Source organism: Microtus pennsylvanicus, chromosome 5 (genome assembly GCF_037038515.1).
Source record: "Microtus pennsylvanicus isolate mMicPen1 chromosome 5, mMicPen1.hap1, whole genome shotgun sequence".
NCBI lineage: Eukaryota > Metazoa > Chordata > Mammalia > Rodentia > Cricetidae > Microtus > Microtus pennsylvanicus.
Genome location: NC_134583.1, coordinates 88,974,162 through 88,993,045, shown reverse-complemented (window position 1 = coordinate 88,993,045; position 18,884 = coordinate 88,974,162). Strand labels below are relative to the sequence as shown.

At 47.8% G+C, this 18,884-nt stretch overlaps 1 long non-coding RNA gene across 1 annotated transcript; it reads left to right on the top strand.

Annotated features, from left to right (window-relative positions):
* The first annotated feature begins 1,480 nt into the window (after positions 1-1,480).
* Positions 1,481-4,646, top strand: LOC142850094 (uncharacterized). Its single transcript, XR_012910648.1, has 2 exons — positions 1,481-2,182; positions 2,299-4,646. It is a non-coding gene; the product is annotated as an uncharacterized LOC142850094 (long non-coding RNA).
* Positions 4,647-18,884: the final 14,238 nt, after the last annotated feature.

The window sequence follows — 18,884 nt, the reverse complement described above, 5'->3', positions numbered from 1 at the left end:
CTCCCTGATCTTTAAGGCAGTCGCCACCCCCCATCACCCACGCTTGGAAATGCTGCCAGGATGAAGCAGAGGAGACAAAGGCAGACATGGTGGGAAAGTTGCAGCACTAGAAAGGTTGAGGCAGGAGGATTGTCGTGATTTCCAGGCTAGTATAGGCAACAATGTCTGAAATTAAGAAAAAAAGGGGGGGGGGGAAATAAATCAATAAAAGACTGATAGGAAAGTCCTTGGGGAAGGGCTCTGGTGGCCCGGAGCAGGCTCAGCAGGCACAGGAGACGTTACAAGCCAGCACTTGCCACATAATCTCCCTCTGTGCTGCTGGTCATGTGAGGGTCACCGGTTTTCCGGGAACAGGGAGTGCAGTCTAGGCCCAGCCACGCCGGCGGATTCCATCTGCCGGAGGCAGAACATTCTCCGCCCTGGTTTTCCCCTCCCGGTTGTCAAGGGAGCCTGTTGTCACAGGGTGGTTTTGTTTGTAGCGTGGGTGGTGAGCCTGGGAGGAGACTTCCGGGCAGTTATTCTGCCAACTGCCTTTTTTTTTCGGTTTACTTGAATTGTCCTTCCAGTTTTTTTGGGGGGGGGGTTGGGAGAGTGGGGGGTAGGGGACACCAGAGCCGAGGAGATAGCTCAGGCTGTGTCTGGTGCCCCTCACTGGCACGGGAGGTGACAATTCCCTTTTTCAAAAGCCTCACTAAACCCCCATCTCTCCCTGCTCAGCTTTGGGAAAGGCGCTAAGGTTTGCGGGCAAGGTCTGCTTTTGAACCTGGGCTGGTCCCCACCCCAAGTGGACAACCAGCCTGCACCCACTGTGGTCTTCAACCCCACTGCCTGGACTCCACTACAGGTCATAAACTGTCGCAGAATACAGCTTAAAAAATAATTTTTCTCACCATCCCACACCCAAAGGAAGATGATTTGCGGAATGTCCTGCAATCATACACATTATAAACACACGCTCATTCTGTGTGTGTTCCGAACAAAACCCCTGCTTTTACAGCAGCTCGCAACCTCCTTTCTCCCCCCCCCCCATACAATAACTACCTCAGAAGCAAATTAAGCACCCAACCTAGCTGCTGGGCTAGTTCCTCCTCCCACCCCCCACCCCCGCCTTGCTGGCGCCTGCGCTGACGTCACCGTCACCGGCCGAGCAGGAGGTGACAACGCCCGAGGAGTCACGCGCCCCGGCCCCGCCCCACCCCCTCGCCACCGCAGAGATCCCTCCGCCACCCAGTGGAATTTTCCAGGCGCTCTGCCGGATCTTCTTTCGGGCCTCTGCGGGGCGTGGTGACCTGAGGTGACCTGTATTTTTCCTTCTGCCCTGCCAGCCAGTTTGGCCCCCGCCGATGCGACCCTCTGGCAGCAGTCAGGCCTGCCTTGGGGTGGGCAGCAAAGGAGACTTGTCCCTGATGCAGTCCCCTCCCGAATATCTTCACACACGTCCTCCATCCCGTGACGCACTGCTCAGGAAAGGATCATGGAACAATCAGAGGGAGTGGCCGTCGATGGAGGCCATGACCCGCCCCTCGTGGGCTCCTCTGACTAGGTGGAGGGGGGAACTTTTTTTTAAGTGTCCGTGGAGGAATCGTTCCGTTGAGCAATGACCGGGTGACGCGACCCAAGGCTATAAAAGCAAAAGTTGTGGCCCTTGTCAGCAGGAGTTAGTGACAAGGAGGGCTGCCATCTGGGCTTAGCAGCGGGGAGGAAGTGGCTAGTTCAGGGCTCAGATGAGAGAGATGGCAGAGCTAGAGGCAGACACTAGCATGGGGGTGGGAGAAGGAAAATTTGCCATTAAAGAGACTAGATTTGGGGACAGTGGTCGTGTGGACGGCAGCTTCCAAAGCGCCTTCAACAATCCACACAGGGGCAGCATCCTGCAAGACCAGACTGGCCCTGCGGTCTGTAGCAGTGGGGGAACCTGATCTCCAGGAGGTCACAACTCTCACAGGGGCCTACATGGACCCAGTGTTCCAGCTCTAGTGGCAGAGCAGGAGATGTAGACGGGTGGACTCGGGCCCTTGAGGCCCTGGATCTCCTGAAGATAGGCGTGGGGGTCAGCTTTGAACTTGACAATGCCAGCAGACCCTTTTTTTCCAGATAGGGGTTGTGAACCCGCCTGGGGATGAGGCCCGTCCTCTGGACCGTGGACTCAGCTTCACGGGGCTGAGAGCTCTGGCTCCGGGTGGTATGTAATTTGGGCTTGGCCTCACAGCACCTAGTTCTGGGTGCGAGGGGTGGCCTGAGGAGTTGTTTTTAAGATCTGCTAGGTGGGGCCACGTTGACCACAGCTTTATCTTTCAGGTGGCAGTTTCCCTCTGGACTTTCCCTAGGTTCCCTGGCTCTCTCTTCTGTGAACTCCCTCCTCCCCTTCTCCCTCTAACTCTGAGGTTACAGGTTCCCTTAACCTTGTCTCTCGGTCATCTGGTAAGCCTGGGGAAGGTAGAGAGTCGGTGTTGGCGACTTGGACTCGGTATTTTGGTACTACTGGGGAAAGTGGAGGACACCCTGACTTGGGAGGGGAGGATGGGATCACAGCCATGGTTTTGGTCACCCGAATGAATGCCTCATGGACGTGGTTTATTACTGTAGTGTTCATCATGGCAAGCAGATGGCACCAGGAGAAATGGAACCCCTGCAGTGCAGGAGGGCAGACCCTGGAGGAGACAGCGACCTAAGCTGATGCCCACAGTGAATTCCAGAGCTTAGGAGTCCTGCACTGCCATGTGTCCAGGCCTTACTCAGGAAGTCCTGTGTTTGGAAGGCCTTCGTCTTAAGTGGTTCGGCCTTTGGGGGTGGGGACAGGCAGACCCTTCCAGCTGGAGGGGCTGTCGCCTATGAATGTTCCGGATGAATGTCTTGTTCTGGGAGCGTCATTCTCCGGATGCATGAATGCCAGCCAGCACCCTCCTTCCTGGGGGTAGAGGCATTCAGCTGCTGCATCTTCTAAATCAAGGCTCCAGTCTTTAGTTCTGTGCTACGAACTTGGCTTCGAGAAGATTGCTTAAGGTGTAGAACACTTTTAACTTTGACGCCCTCAACGCGGCCCGGTTCCTTGTAGATGGTGTTTGCAGGAGGAGCCCTGTGACCCCGCCCACCTTCCCTGCTTCTGCAGCCTGCGCACCTCTGCATTGGTCAGAGGCCTTCTTAAGTGTGATAAACTTTGGGTATTGGGGAAAGCTGTTCAATTTCGAATGGAAGAGTATTAGCTGATTATTAAAACGGATGGGGGTGTCGTGTTTAAAGAGTATGGGAGGGTACAAGTTGGCTGCAAGTTCTGTTGGGATATGTATATGGCATGTCTACTTTGGACATTGAGATGGCATCTGGGAATATATTCTGTGGGTTTGGTTTTGGTACTGGGTGATAAGCAGGTGCTACCTACTGAGTGACCACTGTTATTGCTCCTTTTCATTTCTGACTTGGGGCCTGGCAGCCTATACCAGGCTGGCCTTGGCTCTCAACACCGCTGGGATTAGGGGTGTCATCTAAAACTTCCAGCCTAAACTTTTTAAAGCTTTACTGGATCAGGCAGGCTTCAGAGGTGGGATTGCTGGAGGGAGCAGGACTCAGCTTGGCATTGGTGTCTTGGCCAGAAGCTTGGTGAGGGATTGGGGTGCTGGCAAGGGATGTGGCTTGATGGGAGTGACAACTGGGGAACCATAGCTCACACTGAAAGTCGCTGGTAAATCCTTACTGTGGGTGAATTGAGGGGCAGTAACGGTTGCTTGGAAAATATCAGAATCAGGAGGAAAAGCAAAATTGATTTGCTCTGCTGTTGAATGGAAGATGGTATCAAACTCAAGAATGCCCAAGCACATGCCAGCCTGTGGAGAGGGTTTGTGAATTACTACATTGTGGGCTCTTAAAGGCATTGGCCTTTGTGCCGGAGGTTGACAGATTCTGCTGGGTTTATGATTCAAATCCTTTCATACTGTGTGGTTAAATTCTAATGCTATTATATCTAAAGGATTTAATTTGCAAGTCATGCCTTATACAACACTAAAGGAATTTAATTTGCAAGTCATGCCTTATACAACACTACAGGAATTTAATGTGCAATCCATGCCTTATGAAACATACTGAATTTCTGGGAGTGGCCAGGAGACAACAGGTGTTGCTTACTTGACTAACAAATCAGTCATTGTGACAGGGAACATGGGCTTGCACGTGCTGTGAAATTACTGTGACGTTTAGTAGGAAATTTGATCTGCGTATCTTTGCCAAGGCTGCTATGAAAACATGGTGTGTTTAGCTTGAATGGTGCTCCCAGCCATCCTGAGCAGAGGGGAAACTGTCAAATGAGTTTGGGGAAATAAAGGTCAAACTGGGGGTTGCAAGGGACGTCTTACTTGGATAATGGTCTGTAAACGTTGAAAACCTGGGTGTACAGTGGCAGTCTGGCTTTTTGTGTTGTCTTTTCCCAATCCTGTTACCTCGGGACTTTGTCTTCGGGTTGGTTATTTGTGTGCTGTGTTTTATTTGTGTTTTAAAGTCATGGTGTGACCAGGGAATGACACTGGGACAGCAGAGTGTTGGTCACCTTGGAATGGGAAATGGGGGAGCTGTAGCGGCGATCACAGCACCTCTTTGTTCTAATCATCTTTCTCCTTTACAGCAAAATAAAGGTTTGAGATTGAAACACCTTAGAATCCTTGTGTCACTGTTACATTCTCGACCTCTGTTGCTTTGCATAACGAAGTTTCTGTCTGCACAGAGTTCCAGGCCTAGACTTAGAGCTCTGTGAGGGAGCCAGTGAGAACAGGTCACCTTCCCCCTGGGAGAACTGGTCTTAGCAGCCTGCCAGCTGGGAGGGAAGGGCTGCTCACTGTTGGGCACTGGTAAGGGAGTGTTCTGAACATGATCCAGAGCATTTCCAGGTTGTATTTTAAAAGGTATTTCACATCTTCACTCTTGGAAGCTGGTGTGGGCTTGATTTGGGCAATTTATAAGTCCCATCTGCCTGGGGAATTGGACTTCATTTATCTTCAGGTACGTGACTAAAGTCACCGTGGGAAGGGTGTGGGCAGAAGCCCTTGGAATCCAGGGAGTGTGTCTTGCCTGTAAACATTGAAAATAGGAGCCAGCCTGTATACATGAATAGGCCTATGGAGTCTCACTACAACTGGAAAATGGCTCAGGCAGATTTTGAGCTTAGGACATTACCATGTAGGACTGGAACCTGGTGGCTACAGTGAACTGTTGTCTATGTAAGGATGAGTCTTGAACTGGAGTGGGGTGAGGACCAAACACAGGATAACTCCTTCTCCTGGTCTCTCCACCCTTTCTAGGCTGGTCTGTCCTAGCCTCTTCTGGCTTCTTACCTGGTTTCTACACCTCCATCCCCTTTCCAGAACTCTGGTTTTTAGACCGTTAAATGGTTCTATGTGTTTTGTGGCAGTGGGCGGGTAAGGCTTTCATCCCCAGCTAATCAGAAGAGGTACAGAGAAAGGATAACCTCAGGCTGAGCTATCCAGTGTGCAGACTTGGAGGGCTGTTGGTTTGAATTTTGTTATCTGAGAGCCCAGGTTGGTATGAAACTCTGCAATCTTCCTCAGCCTTCCAAATGTTGGAGATGCAGACATGAGCCACACTATCCTACAAGACTGGTCTTTGCCCTGGGGTCCTGGGTTATTGGTTGCCCAGATAAGTCTGGGTATAGGCTTGTTTTTTGAACTCCCAGAGGAAGCAGTTGACCTGGAGTTCAGTAGTTCTGAGGCTGATCCTGTATGAATGAAAAGCAAAGGTTGTGTTGGGTTTGTTTTCTACACAGTGACTTAAGATGTGGCCTGTTATAGAAAGACCTGACACCTGCCGTTCAGTTTGTCTTATGATTGTAAGAGACCTGTGGTCATTGCCATGGGCTGCAGAAGCATTAGTCCCTGGTGGTGTCCATGTCTTAGCTGCTGTTACTGAAGGAAGGAATGTGGGTTCTTCCAAATATCTAATATTTGTATATTCATCTCAATATGGTTGCAAACTGGGATTGTCAAGGAAAAGAAAACTAACAACCAAAACAAGAAAGATATTCCCATGGGTTCATGGGCCCTCCCTTGGACAGAATGCCCTCACATCTCTCTTCGCATACTGCTCGAGGATGAAGAGGATTTACTGTAAATCTCGCATATGGGGAAAAGCTCATTTATGTTCCATTAACAAGCGTTACTGGCATTTGTTTCGGATTTTTCTTTTCCTGGGCGTCAGCTATATGTGCACTTTACACAAAAAGTTGGATTGTACTTAAACCCTGTCCTGCAGCGTGTCTTCTGTGATGCATAGTGAAAGCCTTGTCTTGATGACCAAAGCACCGAATGCTCCATTGCCTGACTGGACGTAAGCGACCTCATCTAAACGTTGGTGAATGAGGGGAGGTCAGAGGATGAATTTCAGGAGTTGGTTGCCACTAGCACAGCAGTCGCTTTCCCTGGGCAGGCTCACCCCTCTGCCTTCAGGTATTTTCCTTTAGGAAATGGTTGGCGTTGGAGCCCAAGCTTTATCCAATCTGAGATACCCAGGTCAGTTTCTAGAAGGAAATGACTGTCAGTCCTAACTTCAGTTCGTATTGCTCCGTTACTGTCCAGAGGGATTTTTTGAGTTACTTTCTGTGAAGTTGGTGTGTGTGTGTGTGTGTGTGCGCCGAGTGGCGTGACTGGCTAGTGTGCATGGGTGCCTTATGAACCCAGCTTCCTCTGTGTGCATCACTTGCTCTCACAGCTCTCATCAGGAGGTTATTTCAGTGGATTGATCCATTGCTTGTTACTTTCTAACATTTTTGTGGTGTGATACAAACGGTGTAAGTGTACAGTTTAGTGTGTTACACAGATTAAATTGATCAACTGACCTCCAGACCTTGCAAAACCTGAGACTACCCGCCAGGTGGGCTCTCTTTCCAGTCCCTTTCCTTCCACTTTGTTTCTTTGAATGACAGTTCTGGGTCCCACATGTATGTGGAACCACCCAGTGTTTAAATTTTATTACATTTATCTTCAGTGTGTAGGCACATGTGTGGAGGTCAGAGGACAGTCAGCAGGAGCCGGTTCCCTCCTGGTTGTTTCTGCCTCCCAGTATGCATCTTGACTGGTTGTTTTGATCACACAGTATCTGTGCAGTTCATCTTGGTGTGTGATTTTCTTTGCTTCCATACTTGGCCTTGCTCCTACCCTGGGCCTGTTGCCGTTAGGACTTCACTGCGCTGGGGATGGTGCACAGATACATCTTTCTAAGACCATTTCCTCTTTAGGATACAGCACAACCATCCTGGTGGATGTCAGGTGACATCTCGTTGTTGTCTTCCATTCCATGTACTTATTGATCATGTAGACTTCTTGGGAAAATGCCATTCAGGGCCTTGTCGTGTTTAAAAGGCTGTGGGTTATTACCATTGTTGACCTGCAGGATTGTCTGTATTCTGAATTTTAACTCTTATATGATTTGGCTGATAATTTTCCCCATTCCATAAAGTTGCCTTTCGTTCTGTTCTGTTGAGGTTTTTTTTTTTCGTAGTTTCATGTATTGTATGTGTGTGAATTTGCTCATAGGTGTGCCTGTGCCAGCATTCCTGAAGGTCAGAGGACAACGTGGAGTAGATTCTGTCCTTCCACCCTGTGGATCTGAGGCTTGAACTCAATTGTCCTTCAGGCTTGGCAGCTTGGCAGCCCTTCCTACTGAACCATCTTCTCAGCCAAAGTTTTAAGTTTTGAAATTTTTAATGTGTGTTAGGTTTTGTTGCCTGCGTCTATGGTGTCATATTTAAGAAATCATTGCTAAGTTCAACATGGAAAAGTCTGTATTCCTTTGTTGGTGTTTGTTGGAGACAGGGTTTCTCAGTAGCTATGGAGCCTGTCCTGGAACTCACTCTGTTGACCAGGCTGGCCTTGAACTCACAGAGATCCGTCTGTCTCTGCCTCCCAAGTGCTGGGATTAAAGGTGTTTGCTGCTGCTGGTTGTTAATTTTTAAACAAAACAAACACTAGGCAAGTACTCTACCACTGAGCCTCATTCTCAGACCCTAAAAGTGCCTGTCTTAATCTGCATTTCTGTAATTATCGTCAGTGGTCGGAGAGTTTATCACTTGACCCACTGCCCGCATTTCCCCACGGACTCTGGTGAGAGGACCCTGCAGTGTGTGGAGCTGGGAGGGTCGGCTGCCAGTCCTGTTGTGTCTACTGCCTTATTTTCCTCTTGTGTTAAAACCAAGATGTATGTGATGTACAAGGACTTAAACTGTGTAAGTCTGACTATAACTGTAAGTTGCCTGGAGTCAGTGGCTTCTCAGTTTTCTTCAGCTGCTCATGCCTGGGCTCGATCTGTTGACACAGATGGCCTTCTCGTGCTAGGAGTCATGGCGGGCAGTTGCTCCCGTTTCCCCAGTGCCAGGCTTTCGTAGTCGTGTGTCAAACCCTGGGAAGCTCAGGCTCTACTGTAGAAACAGAATGAAGCTGACGGTTTAAAAGTTGGCAGGAAGGTGCTGTGACACTCCATAAGTGCCCGCTGCTCCCTGTTGAAACTTGGTGCACAGCCTGGGCTAATCCTAATCTTTGGCTCACAGTGTGGCTCTTTCATTTGCTTCCTCATTTTTAATAACTTGTCAACGTGTCTGACTCTTGTATCAATATGAAAAGCAGGGCAGTGGAAAAAGTCATTTTCTCCCTCTGTGCCTGTCACACCACACCCTGAGGGTCTCGCAGGCCAATGTCATACTAAAAAAACCTTATCCAAACTAATTTTTCAAAGCATATATTTTGTTATTTGTAACTTTAGAAGAATTAAGTTGCCTGTAATCTTCTGGAACTTTCTTAATTGGATAGAATTAATCTCTTTTCTTGCTGTTTACAGAATTTGTGGGGTCCCCATGATGGTGACTGGGTGGGTTCTCCTACAGTTTCATCAGAGAAGTAACTTCAACAGAACCCAGGTTGAGCACCCCACAGCGCAGAGGTAGCCGTTATTACCGTATGCTGTGTCCTGCTGGTCTGTTCTGTGTCTTTATGGGAGTCGGGCTGCATCGTTTTTTTGTGTGTATCATTAAGATGGTACTGCCCACTGTCTCGTCTCATGACACGATTTTGCTTAGGAGTAGAGTCCTGTGAGCATACAGCTGCCCCGTTCTTACCCTGGCTGCCCCACAAGGTAAACTCTGGTGTCCTGCTAGTGATGGAAGGGTCCTCTCTGTGTTACGGACCTGACAGTTGTACTGTGAGATCTCCACAGGCAACCCCTGTGCGTCAGTGTCGAGTGGGTAGACAAATGCTCTGTTCTGTTGTCCTCCAGTGATGGGCAGGTCTGTGTACCCGAGTGTGAGAGTTGTGTTTTCACGTCTTACTAGGCCTTCACACATGGAGCTTCACATTTCTCCCAGTTTTCTTGGCTCTGTCTCATGCATAGTGACCCTCATGACTACCTGGTATGTGAGATATTGTCATCTATGTGTAAACCTAAGAACTGTGACTTAGTTATCATAGGGACCTCATGGCCCAAGACACACACACACAATATAATTTTGCCAAGGTACAATTGTTCAAGTTACTCTGTCCTGAAACAGCTGAGCACATCCAGCCTAGAGCTTGGTGTCCCCATCACACCGTGGCTCACTCTGCTCTCTTGCATCAGAGACCAAAATTGTGCAGATTTCGGTAATGCTGGACCGACGTTTCTGTAGGCACTATTGTAGGGCATGGGATGGGCTGTGAAGTACAATTGTAACTTTATAAATTACTAGTCATGAACTTAGAAGTAAAATACTTAGAAAAAAAAACCCAACATGTCATCTTGATGTTCCTCTCCCATGACAGTTGCCAGGACTTATATCCCTAAGACACTTCCCCTTCATGAATGCATCTAATATTACTGCTTTTAAATGAAATCATGCAACATGCAGCATACTTATAGCTCCATAATATTTAATCTTGTCATGTAGACACAGTAATTTTGATTTTCCTACTGATGCCTTCAGGCTATTTCCAGGCTGTTCTGGTCAGTGAGTTTTTATTCCTTGGGACACTGGTTTGGGTATCAGGCACGAAGGAGGCTGAGGGCTCCCGGCTGGCAGCTCCAGGATGCTTTGGCTCCTTCACTCTGGAGTCTGGAGCTTGGTTTTGTTCAGTGGATAGTGTTTCTACAGCCAAAGCCAACTCCTTCTGGTCTCCCACCAGCCATGGAGTTCTGTTAGGGCTGCTGAGTGCCTCACACTGGATGTCCCTGCCAGAATTCAGCATCAGGTTGTGGCAGAGTGATAATGGATTTCAAGTCTTAGGCAGCTTCCGGGTTCTCACCTCAAGCTGGTTGAAAACAAAAGTCAAACCAAGGTATGATAATGTACACCTGCCATCCCAGCGCTGGGACAGCGGAGGCAGGAGAACCAGGAGTCTAAGGCTAGCCTCTAGCCTGGGCTATAGAAAACCTAACGGGGAAAAAACAAACTGTTCTTGGAAGGTGGCTGTGACACTCGGGAAAAGCTCCCCTCCGTCCCGCTTGTTTCTGAGCTGCCGTGGCCTCCAACACATCCATGCCACTTTCTAGATTAAGGGTCCTCTGTCCTCTAAGACCACCAGGTGCCAGGAGAGCTGGTGTGAGCTCCCTCTGGCTCTTCCTTGCCTCTCAGAGTCCTAGAGCATTGGGCACTAGACAGTGGGGCCATGCTGGGCTCCTTCACTCTGGTGAGCAGCCCACTGTCCCCTCCGCTGCTCACTCGTGTGTGTGAGCCCAGAGCAAGGCCTTGCCTTACCCCTGCTGTTGACCGCTCAGCAGGTTTCCTGCAGTTTTGCTAAGGTAATTTTTTTCCTGTCAATTCCAAATGCATAGGTGACACAGAGATCTCTGTGGGTGCATAGTGCGGCAGGGAGGGGTGCAGGCTCCCCACAGCTTGTCCTGCATCCCCGGCTGTTGGGCTAACAGCTGTGGTCACATTTGAACTGCCCACTCCCACTCTGGGGAACCACTGGGCTGTTTCAATGGACATTGAGTTCACATTACTAAGCACTAAATACCTATTTACATGTGTCTTCATGTGTGTAAGCAAGTATGTCCTGGGGGGTCTGGGGCGTACAAAGATGCTGTCAGCCTTCTGGAAGATTGTTCTAGTTGGCTTTTCCCCACCCACGCCTTTGCCAGTGCTTGTCCCTAAACTTGGTTGTCAATGTGAGAAGCAAAGGACCCTTTTTGATTGTACTTTTGATTAGTATGTTTACTTTTACTGGCTTACAAGTGCTCTTTAGCCATTTAGGAAATTATCAATGTTGCAAATCCTTCTGCTACTCTCTGACTCTTTAATGTTACATTTTGCTGCTCAGCATTTAAAATATACACATGTACTTACTTATTGGTAGTTTTTCTTGCTTTCTGCTTTTTATGATGAGCTCAGAAAATTTGTTCTAATTCAAGACTATTCTTTGGTAAACCCCCGTGCTTTGTCCCATGCCTTTTAAGATTTTATTTCTCTTGTTTCTGTCTGGACTTAATTTTGTTGTAATGAGTGTGTGAACAGGAAGCCTTTTGTTGCTACACATAACTGAATAACACAGCCGTTGAGCATTGGCTGGCATGTTCCTGTGTCAGTTTCAAGTCTAAATGTTACAGTCTGCTTTGATATATGGTGAGGGCAGTCCTACCTTGTAACTGAGCCTTTCTAGAGTTTTCCTGGTCGTTCATGTGTGATTATTTCACTTTCCTTATGGTGTCTTGATTTCTTCCTATACAAGAATAAGGTGTGTCTTTTCACTTCCTACCAGTTACTTAACCTAATCTGACTTCAGTATTTTTACACTTGTTTATGTGCGTACAGTGTAGAGATCAGAGGGCAATGCTATCAGATTGGCTCTCCTATCTACTCAGCTCTGGCACTGAATTTAGGTTGGCAGGCTTGACAACAAGCACCCTTCCTCCTGAGCCATCTTAGTGGCTCTGACTTTGTATGTGTGATTGGGCCAGATTTGGTGGCTCATGCCTTTAATCCCAGCAATTGGGAGGCAGAGGAAGGTGGATTTCTGTGTTTGAGGCCAGCCCAGTCTGTAGAATAAGTTTCAGGACAGCTAGAGCTACACAGAGAAACCCTGTCTCAAAAAACAAACAGCTAGGCCATCATCAATGCTAGCCTGCATCATGAGTGGTCCCCTCCTGGGAAGGTGTATGCACACGGTATGTCTAAATGGAGTCTTTATCTCCAGGACATGGCTACTGTGTTCCACTCTGACCTGCCTTTTCCTGCTTCCAGCTTGCTTGAACTTTGAACAAAATGGTATTAAATTGTAGTTTTGACTGGTATATTTAGCAATTTATAGGTGCTCTTTATACACGAAGAAAACTAAACATTTGTGTTGCAAATACTTCTGTACCTCTCTGGATTTTACATTTTATGGTATTTTGCTGTTTGGTGTTTTAAATATATTAAAAAATATGTATTTATTAGAATTTTTTTGTTTTCTGCATTTTAGAACTCAGAAAGCTTGGTCTCATTCAAGACTATTTTTTGGTTAACCCCATGCTTTGTCCCATTACTTTGGCTCTCTCTGGACTTAAGTTGGTGTGCTGAGTGGGGACAGTAAGCCTGTTGTGGCTGTACATTTACTGAGCAACATGGATGAAATGCCTGTGCTTGCCAGGCTTCTGAGGCCCTAGAGTGCCAGCTCTTTGGTGTCTTGCGCCGCCTGCCACTATGAACACCTTGTCCAGTGGGGCACATGGAGCTGCGTTCCTGTGCTTTTAGGGTTGAGGAGGGGACTGTTGGTCACCTCCCTAACTGCCCTCCTGGTAGGGGTCTCCTGTCAGTTCCCTAGGGTAACTCACCTTTCTTCCCTGAGCCTCATTGTGTGCCCAAGCAAGAGGGCTGGGCCAAGCACAAGTTCCCTTAGCAGGCCAGAGTGAGTATGTCTGCCTCAGAGAGATGTGGGGGCTTCTTAATGGCTCTGTTTCCACTTGGAATGTTTTCTGATTTGGGAAAAGGCAGGCAGTTCTTGCTCAGGAGTGAAAATACTGGCCCAGAGTTTAGGGACCATTGGAAAACCTTAGACCTACAAATGGGGTCTAGCCACTTCCAGCAAACGACAGGTAAATAGCTCCCGTCGGCCTGGCAGCTCCATCTTTGATCTTGCTTTTCCCTGGCTCTAAGAATGAACAAAGTCTCTGTGTTTGGTTTGTGCTGTGGATGGAGCCAGGACTCAGGTTCCAGCTGTAGCTTCCGTCCTAGTGTGAGTTCCGCTAACTGGTGCTCTGTGGCCGCTCCTGCCCGTCTCTTCTACGGAATGCTTTTCAGGTTTGCACTTTGTCTTTTAAGACCTCATGCAATAGTTTTAAATTTTTAAACAGGCCTGTGTTTACTGTTAGCATGTCATGTACACCACACTTGCTTCTGGATCCGTTTTTGACATTCAACCCTTAGGCTTCCAGAAGTTGCTTTGGTATTCGGCATCAGGTAAGGATCTACTTTGGTTGTTTCAAGATGGCTGATTTCCTCAGTGCCGTGAATTATTAACTACATAATGAGTTTCTTTGGTCTGTTAGTGACTGGTGAGGGTGACACATGGAAAGACACACATACTCGTCAGGAAGTGTGGACTCACCAGTAGGGCCATCAGGAAGGCAAAAAATATAGCGGCTAAAAACACTTTAGTTTGAGTCAGGACACCAGCTCTCACCCTGGGCCTGTCTCTTGCTATTTCATGATCTTCCTTCTGCCACAGCTTCTCCAGCTGTGAGAACGTTGTCATCATCTACCTCAGCTGTGGGTTAGGGCTGGTGCAGTAACGCACTCTGCTTGGTGCTCTTGACCCGGGATAAGCCTGTCCTCGTGGGTTTCCAGTCTTTGGTTACGCCACCCATCTTACTCGTCCATCTTCCATGCATCTCGTCCTGTTCTGTTCGCATTTATTATAACTAAGGAGTCGTGAGCATCACAGTCAGGTCCCACTAGTGGGATTCACATTGGCCCTGGGAGCTACATACCAGCCCCCACCTCATGGTGCCCTTGTTCTGTTTGGTGCACAGGATTAGTGGCTTGATTTACTTATAGTATTTTACAGTTTTAATATTGTGTATTTCAATGTACTGTTTTTATTTTTGGTGAAATTATGAAACTTTCCTTTAAAATATGTTTTTGGGAAAATTTGAGTTATAACTCATAAGTCCATGACTGTGAGGTAGTAGTTCTGTGGTTACATATTCGATTTTGCACAGCTGCTGACCAGTAATTTGAGTGGGTGGAGGCTTTATCCTCACAGCCTCCTACCTATCCTCCCTCTAGTCCCACAGCCTTTATGCTGCCCGCCATGTGAATCTGCCTGTTCTGGGCACCTCATGTAAGTGTGACGCAGCCTTTGTCTCCTCATGCCTCTCACCTCTCAGGACATGGATCTTCAGGATCCATCTGGACTGCAGATGATGACAGTGTATATGATAAAGGTTTATTCCTCATTGTGGAGGAATAGTATTCCACGGCATTGATTTACCACATTTTGTTTATCCAAGTTCCTTTGGAGGTTTGGAGTGTTTCTGCTTATTGCCTGATGTAAACAATGCTGCTATGAACATTTTTGTGTTCAAGTCTTTATGTGAACATGATTCCGTTGTATGTCTACGTAGGAGGAGATACTTCCAGATGATGCAGTAGCTTGGTACTTAATTGTTCTGAGGAGCTGCAACTGTGTCCAGTGCTGTTCCAGTTCCCATGTCATTACTAATGTCTAAGGTCCCTGCTCTTGCGCCCTCCGCAGCCCTGTTATTGGCTGACTCTCTGGCCATCCTGCTGGAGATAAAGAGGCAGCAGAGGTGAAGGCAAGCACCCTTTGGTGCACTGTCAGCAGGGTCGTGTCTGCCTTGAGGCCCTGCCCCTGCTGGTTCTTTGTTTCTCAAGTAGGTTTGTGAGGGTGTGTGTGAGTGTGTGTGTGTGTGTGTGTGTGTGTGTGTGTGTGTGCATATGTGTTTTACTGAGTATTAAACGCAGGACCTCTTGTGTTTTGTTTTAAAAGTGTGGGCCACTACAGCTGCTGCCACCACCTGGCTGAACCCAGGGTCTCTTGTGCCAGGCAGTCATTCTGCTGATGAGCCACATCCCCAGATGGTGACTTAACATAATTTATATTGTGTGTTTAGATATATGTAGGCAGAGGACAGCTTGTGGGGGCCAGCTTTCGTCCTCCACCACATGGGCCCAGGGGCCAAATTCAAGCAGTCAAGCGTCGATGGCAAGCACCTACTGAGCTGTTACTAGCCCAAATCCACACCCTACAAGTCCTTTGGAGGAGAGGACAGTAGCTCACGTAGTAGAGAGCTTGCCTGAGACTTTCTCTCCAGTCCTGCAGGAATTTAAAAGTGACCTGACTGTAGAGGAAGCAGACTGCTGGCTTGCTCAGATTTCCTGCTTCTGTGTCCCAGAAACCACAGGTCCTAGCAGAGGGAAGGCAGCCCCCGTGTGACTGGTCCCGGCAAGGTGAGCTGACACTGCCCTGTGATGACAGTGGTCCTGGGAAGACATCCACTTGTTTACTTACTTAATTGATAGAAAAATCTTAATTTTTAAAAATAATTTTGAATTTATTTATTCAGCCTTTATTGTACTTTTTTTTTGAAAGTTAAGAACAGCTTTATTGAGGAAAATGAGATAATTGCATGCTATCATGATGAGCTTCTGGGCTGTAGAAGGATCAAGCCCTTGATGTGCTGAAAGACTTGGACTCCATTTGTGTGCCCCTCACTCTTTCTTCAGACTTCACTTCTAGAGTTGAGCAAAGATGCTTAATTTCCCTCTAATCACCTGGGCTGCAGGTGAGACCCTGGATCCCTGAATCAATCAAGTGTGTTAGTGATAACCCTCTGCACACTGAAGGACTTCTGTAGCCTGCAGGGCTCTTACCACTGAGCTGTACGATCCGTCACCAGGGCACCGTGCTCACTCTGGGAGGTAGGTGAGTGGCTATGAGATGCTGGAGCCTTTACTACTGAGCTGTACCATCCATCACCAGGGCACCGTGCTCACTCTGGGAGGTAGTGAGTGCCTATGAGATGCTGGAGGACTGTAGCTGCAGCTGTGGGTGAATCTGTCTTTCTGCAAATGGCAAATTCCTGAGCTTAGCCAGTGTTCCCTAAAGATCAACTTTCCTTCCATTTTCAAGCATGCATTGACCCTGTAGACAAGACTCCAAGCTTGTGTCCAGTGCATCAAATGCTTTGTCTTCTGTAGGTCTTTCTCAGGTTGTCGGTGGTCTAGTTTTATTTTTGTTTTTAGTTTTTCGAGACAAAGTTTCTCTGTAGCCTTAGCTGTCCTGGAACTCACTCTCTAGATCAGGCTGGCCTCGAACTCACAGAGATCCACCTGTCTCTGCCTCCCCAGTGCTGGAATTGAAGGAAGTGGGCCACCACTGCCCGGCCAGTTTTTTTTTTGTTGTTGTTGTTGTTTTAAGGCACAAAATCTCACTGTGTTACCTAGCTGGTCTCAAGTGATCTTACTTTAGTCTCCAGGTAGCTGGGTCTACAGGGTGCCACTGGCCCATCTACATTTCTTTTTATTTACTTTTTTGGTATGTGTATATGTATGTATATAGGTGTTTGTATGTATGTCTATGCACCACATGCATGCAATGGCCCTGGAGGCCAGAAGAGGGCATCAGATCCCCTGAGCCTGGAGTTACAGATGGTTGTGAACTGCCATTCGGTGCTAGGATTTGAACCTGGGTCCTCTGGGTGAGTGGTTAGGGTTCTTAACAGCTAAGCTACTTCTCCACCATTGCCATCCCCAGTCTACATTTTTTTAAGTTCTCGAAGGCATCTTCTCAACAAGGAAGTAGGGATAAATACAGTGTGGAGTTGCAGAGCCCAGTGCTGGGGCAGGGCAGGGGTGACAGTAGTGCATCTGTGACTCTCAGTCTTGTCTTCATCCACATAAGCACAGCATATGGTTTCACGTGACACCAGGGTGCCTGGTGCTCCTCTCTGCAGACTCAGGCTCTCTGGAAGTCACTGTTCTAGGGTTACTGGACTACTCAATATTTCTATCTCATTGTAAGTCATCTCATAAAGTTTCTTTTTCAATACAATTGCCATTTCATGTATGTAGTGCATATATGTGTGTGTGTGTGTATACATAAATATATGATTGGCATCCTCCTTAAGAACGACCTTTTTCCTGGTTTAATTCCTGATTTTTCTTTCTCTTGAATAGACTTTGAAGACATCCAGTTTGGCCTTTCCCGAGAAGCTTTAGAGGAAGCAAACAGCTCTGGTTTTTGTTTTGTTTTGGTGCTGGGGATGAAACCTTGTGTGTGCAGGGCTGCTCAGCACAGACCCCAGACTCCTGATGTGCAGAGTTAGTTCCACTGGGTTTCGTTAATTCTTCTCTCCTGGTCTCCCTGGATTTTATATTCTTATGCTCAACCTATTTATGCCCATCCAGGTCACACACTTCTGTCAACAGAAAGGGAGGTGATGGTTGTGGGCTCTTGCTCTGATTCTGCCTTTAGCTCCAGGCAAGGCCCTCAGTTGCTGACGGTGGAGCATCTCTGAGGAGGCCTCCCGAAACCACCAGGGAGCAAGTGCTTGGGGTTTCCAGCAAAGGAAAATAGTGAGCTGTTGGCCTTGGCTTCAGATTTCGTCGGTCCCTTTATCGGCATCCCTCTGCCTAGACACTGAGCAGACCTGTGAACACACAAGGTGACCGGCCCTGCCCTAACTGTCACAGGAACAGGCCTCAGACGGAGATGGCACAAGCCAGGAGTAAAGGTGACAGTTGTCCTCTCACTACAAAGGAACGCAGAGCAGCCAGGGGTGAGAACAGAAGCCTCCTCAGGCCTAGAAGGCCTAGGAGTCCTCAGCTGAGTGCCTGCCACAGCCTCAGCCATGAGGGTGACAGGGCTGGCTGTGGTCCCTATACACCCAATGGTTTCTGTATATTAAGAAATAGCAGATTTGTTATGTCTGCTGTTTGTGGTTTTAATTCTGTTGTGTGATTTAAAATTAGCCATGCAGCTTCCAAGTGCTGGCAGTTTATTTCTCGGCTCCTGATGTCCACGGCCATTTTATTTGTTGTGATGTGTAGTGGCCTGGGGAAGTAGGGACACAACTGTATCTACACTGTAGAACATATGGCTCTCTTTCCATTTTATTTTAGTATTACTTGGTTTTGTTTTGATTTTTGTTTGTTTTTTAAGACAGGGTTTCTCTATATAAGAGCCTTAACTGTCCTGGGACTAGCTCTGTAGAACTAGCTCTTGTAGACCAGGATGGCCTTGAACTCACAGAGATCCTCCTGCCTCTGCACTCCTGAGTGCTGGAATGGTGTGTGCCACCACCGCCTGGTTTTGTTTTGCTTTTTGTTTGTTGTTTTTGGATATATTTATTTATTATATATACAGTGTTCTGTCTGCATGTTTGTCTGTAGGCCAGAAGAAGGCACCAGATCTCGTTATAGATGGATAGATGGTTGTGAGCCACCACTCCGAACCTCTGGAATAGCAGACAGTGCTATTAACCTTCGAGGCATCTTTCCACCCCTTTGTTTTGATTTTGTTTTTGTGTTTTTGAGACAGGTTCTCAAAACTGGCCTCAAACTCAAGAGTCTGCCTGCCTCTGCCTCCCAAGCACTGGGATCAGAGGTGTGTGCACCACTGCACCAAGCTCCCTATCCTTGTTTGTCTGTAGTCCAGGCCAGCTTCGACCCTGACCCCTCAAGTGCTGGGCTTGCAGCTCAGGCGTGTGCCATCTACCCAGCCACTAAAGGTTATGTATTCATGGCTGATGAGAAGAATTTCTCATCACATTGGGCAAACCCCTCTCTGTGTTCTGGGGACAAATCCATGGTTGTATCCTTGTGCAGTGAAAGGTCTGAGCTGTGTTCTGTAAGTGCTGCAGCAGCTGCTGAGGTGCCTTCCCATCAGCTGGAGTCCTCCTACCTCCTGCCCCCATACCCA